Source organism: Hyla sarda, chromosome 6 (genome assembly GCF_029499605.1).
Source record: "Hyla sarda isolate aHylSar1 chromosome 6, aHylSar1.hap1, whole genome shotgun sequence".
NCBI lineage: Eukaryota > Metazoa > Chordata > Amphibia > Anura > Hylidae > Hyla > Hyla sarda.
Genome location: NC_079194.1, coordinates 284,819,057 through 284,824,347, shown reverse-complemented (window position 1 = coordinate 284,824,347; position 5,291 = coordinate 284,819,057).

The window sequence follows — 5,291 nt, the reverse complement described above, 5'->3', positions numbered from 1 at the left end:
CTGTATTGATCCCGGCACCTGAGGGGTTAATGGCGGACGCCCGCAAGATCGCGGGCGTCGGCCATTGCCGGCGGGTCCCTGGCTGCGATCAGCAGCCGGGATCAGCCGCGCATGACACGGGCATCGCTCCGATGCCCGCGGTTATGCACAGGACGTAAATGTACATCCTGGTGCGTTAAGTACCACCCTACCAGGACGTACATTTACGTCCTGCGTCCTTAAGAAATATATTTGTATTGGACCTTTCTCGGGTCACGTGATATACAGTTGTAATGTATAATTGCTTAAGGACCTTCCTGGGTCATGTGATGTACCCAGAGTTCACTGGGTTCAGGACTTACAGGTTTGCTGACCAATGAGCTTAGTCCAGCCCCCTTACTATATAAAGGGCTGTAGCCACTAAATTCTCTCTCTTAGTTCCTCTCTTCCTGCCGGACTATCAAGCAAGCACAAATATCTCTGCAGAAATCTCAAGTCCTCTAGGCCAAAGCCCAAGAACCTGCAGCCACTAAACCGTGAGTTACAAAGCTTAATCTATCAAACCCTGTGCGACTACTACCAGCTAAAATATTATAACTAGTAGCACAGTGGCCTGCATCAAAGCTTATTGCTTCAAAGTCCCAGCAAAACCTGTGAGGAACCTGCATTCCGGTTACCTCTTAAGAGACTGTTATGTATAGAGACTGTTACAATTTATTCATAAAGTCTGCTGTGGACATTCCGTTATGTTCCCTACCGTTGCTGGGACGGTTGGCGTTAGGACCTTGAACACTAAGGAAACTGCACCGTGGTGTCACAACATCTAAGGGTTAATACCACCAGACCCTGCCCCTACATCACAGCAACACCCCAGACACCACAACTCTCCTGGTTCACCACAGTACCAACCACAGATATCCTTTAGAGTGTACCAACCACAGATATCCCTCAGAGTACCAGCCACAGATATCCTTTAGAGCAGGGGTCCTCAAACTACGGCCCGCGAGCCACATGCGGCCCGCGGAGCGCATTTACCCGGGCCGCCGGGCGTTTTTGACTCAGGACATCCATGTGTTCCGAAAGATGCTTTCGGAACACAAGGATGCCTCTGTTAAGTCCCTGCGGCCCGCGTTTACTTTAAAAAACGCGGGGACCGCCGGGAACAGGCGCACGCAGCGACGTCACTGATGTCCCATGCGTGCGCCCATGGCAACCGAGCAGAGGAGCGGAGAAGCAGAGAAGAAACAAGGACGCGCGCTGGAGGTAAGTGTTTACCAGCGGCGCGTCCCTTCGGTGTTCTGACCACCGATCCTCCGGTCCTGCTATGGCCGGAGCGGTGGTCGGAACACTGAAATGGGGCAGTACACAGGCATACAGCCTCCAGCCAGACTGTATCGCTGGAGGCTGTATGCCTGTGGGGGAACATACTGCCAACGTAATTTGGGGAGCTATACTGCCATCGTAATTTGGGGGACTATATTGCACGTAATGTGGGGGACTATACTGCCAGCCTAATGTGGGGGACTATATTGCACCTAATGTGGGGGAACATACTGCCAGCCTAATGTGGGGGACTATATTGCACCTAATGTGGGGGAACGTACTGCCAGCCTAATGTGGGGGACTATATTGCACCTAATGTGGGGGAACTATACTGCCAGCCTAATGTGGGGGGACTATACAGCCAGCCTAATGTGGGGGACTATATTGCACCTAACGTGGGGGAACATACTGCCAGCCTAATGTGGGGGACTATATTGCACCTAACGTGGGGGAACATACTGCCAGCCTAATGTGGGGGACTATATTGCACCTAACGTGGGGGAACATACTGCCAGCCTAATGTGGGGGACTATATTGCACCTAATGTGGGGGAACTATACTGCCAGCCTAATGTGGGGGGACTATATTGCACCTAATGTGGGGGGAACTATACTGCCAGCCTAATGTGGGGGACTATATTGCACCTAATGTGGGGGGAACTATACTGCCAGCCTAATGTGGGGGACTATATTGCACCTAATGTGGGGGAACATACTGCCAGCCTAATGTGGGGGACTATATTGCACCTAATGTGGGGGAACATACTGCCAGCCTTATGTGGGGAACTATGTTGCACCTAATGTGGGGGAACTATACTGCCAGCCTAATGTGGGGGACTATATTGCACCTAATGTGGGGGGAACTATACTGCCAGCCTAATGTGGGGGACTATATTGCACCTAATGTGGGGGAACATACTGCCAGCCTAATGTGGGGGACTATATTGCACCTAATGTGGGGGAACATACTGCCAGCCTTATGTGGGGAACTATGTTGCACCTAATGTGGGGGAACATACTGCCAGCCTAATGTGGGGGACTATATTGCACCTAATGTGGGGGACTATGTTGCACCTAATGTGGGGGAACATACTGCCAGCCTAATGTGGGGGACTACATTGCACCTAATGTGGGGGAACATACTGCCAGCCTAATGTGGGGGACTGTATTGCACCTAATGTGGGGGACTATGTTGCACCTAATGTGGGGGAACATACTGCCAGCCTAATGTGGGGGACTATATTGCACATAATGTGGGGGGAACTATACTGCCAGCCTAATGTGGGGGACTACATTGCACCTAATGTGGGGAAACATACTGCACCTAATGTGGGGGACTATATTTCACCTAATGTGGGGGGACTATACTGCAGCTAATGTGGGGGAACTATACTGCACCTAATGTGGAGGGAACTATACTGCGCCTAATGTGGGGGAACTACCCAGTTCCCATTGAAATACTGGTAAATGTGTTGATTTAACTTTACTTGTTCTTCATTTTAAATATTGTATTTATTCCCGTTTTGTTTCTTCACTTCAAAATAAGATATATGCAGTGTGCATAGGAATTTGTTCATAGTTTTTTTTTTTTTTTTAACTCCGGCCCTCCAACGGTATGAGGGACCGTGAACTGGCCCTCTGTTTAAAAAGTTTGAGGACCCCTGCTTTAGAGTTTACCAACCACAGATATCCCTCAGAGTGCCAGCCACAGATATCTGTGATGTCCCGGTACGGGATATCATCTCACAGTCCTATCAGTTTGAGTCCCTGTAGGTCCCTAGGGCTCACCTGCAGTGTACCTATATTATGTAATTAGTTGTCCATTGAATGTAAAGTAGAATATGGTCACATGGTTGTTAGTCACATGATAATGGTTGTCACATGTTTAAGTCACATGTTTTGTTACCCAGAGAGCACCAGGTGACCAGATGACCCGCAGCTAGCCTATGGGATCCTTGCACAGCCCCCCCTCTATAAGAGGGGGAGGTACTACAATCTCTCTCTTCCACCGCACTTTCTGCTGAGGTCAAGTCCAGTCCAGACGTCTCAGAGCCAGTGTCCAGCACATCTGGAGGCCTCAAGCCTAACCAGTAGCCACATATCAGTAAGTCAAGTCCTCTCTGTCTGCTGTCACTATCTTCAGTCAAGTCTGTTATAGTCAGTGCGGCTGTGCTAAAGTCTGTCAAGTCACTGCAAGTCCCAGCAAGCTGCGAGGTCCCCTGTGTTACTGGTCCCCTCTCTGGGATCCTGGGCTAGCTGTAAAGACTGTATCATCTGTCTACTTCAGTAAAGCTACCGTTAACCCTAACCTGACCTTGGACTATTATTTGCCCTGCCTAACTAGGACTAGCGTTGCTACTGTTCGGATGGTACTCAGTTAAAACCACGCCCTGGCGTTACGAACACGAAGGGGTTAACAACACCTGCCCCATACACCTCACATCGCACCCCCCGTGGCGCACCACATATCCGTAAGAGTGTACCAACCACAGATATCCCTCAGAGTCCTGGCCACAAATATCCCTCAGTGATACTGATAATGGATACTACGATGGAATCCTACTCTACAAAAGTCACTTAAAGATAACATAAAATACATGCCGAAAGTATTCCACATCTGCTGAGTCTGTTGTAGCTAAACTTCCCTTCACCTGTGGCAAAGATTCATCTTGTTGTCCTAGCTGTTGTTCTGTATCTGAACACACTGGCCAAGGGGGGGGGGGGGGGGTGGAGGTTGGCATCCCTGGCACCCAGCACCTGCTCTGCCCTATAGCTATGCCCATGTAAAATCTGTAGCATCTCCTAAACTCTGTGCTGAAATTTTCTAAACTTTTCACAGATATCCCTCAGAGTCCATGCCACAGATATCCCTCAGAGTGCCAGGCACAGATATCCCTCAGAGTGCCAGGCACAGATATCCCTCAGAGTGCCAGCCACAGATATCCCCCAGAGTGCCAGCCACGGATAGCCCCCAGAGTGCCAGCCACGGATAGCCCCCAGAGTGCCAGCCACGGATAGCCCCCAGAGTGCCAGCCACGGATAGCCCCCAGAGTGCCAGCCACGGATAGCCCCCAGAGTGCCAGCCACGGATAGCCCCCAGAGTGCCAGCCACGGATAGCCCCCAGAGTGCCAGCCACGGATAGCCCCCAGAGTGCCAGCCACGGATATCCCTCAGAGTGCCAGCCACAGATAGCCCCCAGAGCACAACAGCCCTATGTAATTTTACCCCCCCCCCTTTGATCTCATCCATGCCATTTTAATCCCCCTTCTGATCCCCCTGTACCATTTCAATCACCCTCCTCTGACCGCTCAATTGCCCATCTCTGATCCCTCTGTGCCATTTTAATACCCAGCAGTGGGACCCGCGGTTGAAGCGATAAGCGAGACGTTGGGTCCGGCAGCTGACTAGGTTCCTTCTCACAGGTTGTATTATGTATTTGTTACCATGCTTACATATGTTCTTTCTTATATGCAGTATTTTACATGTATTATAGGTTTCCTCTATATTTTGTCATCCACTTTTTTCCCAATGGATTGCACTTTACTCTATGTACTTACCTTTGGTAACTCAGAGGGAGACCTGTGTTATCTAAATTTGTATGACTATTGCACTTTATCATACTAGTTTGTACGTGCCTCCAACAAAGGAGTTTGATGACTGCATATTTATTTTCCTGGTTTTCTATCTGGTTACTTTATATATACAGTGGTCCCTCAACATACGATGGTAATCACGGACCAAACGGACCATCGTTTGTTGAAACCATCGCATGTTGAGGGCTCCGTGCAATGTAAAGTATAGGACAGTGGTCTACAACCTGCGGACCTCCAGATGTTGCAAAAATACAACACCCAGCATGCCCAGACAGCCAACTGGGGGTTGTAGTTTTGCAACATCTGGAGGTCCGTAGGTTGAAGACCACTGTTAGAGGAAGTTGTACTCACCTGTCCCCACCGCTCCGGACCGTCACCGCTCGTCACCGCTGCCCG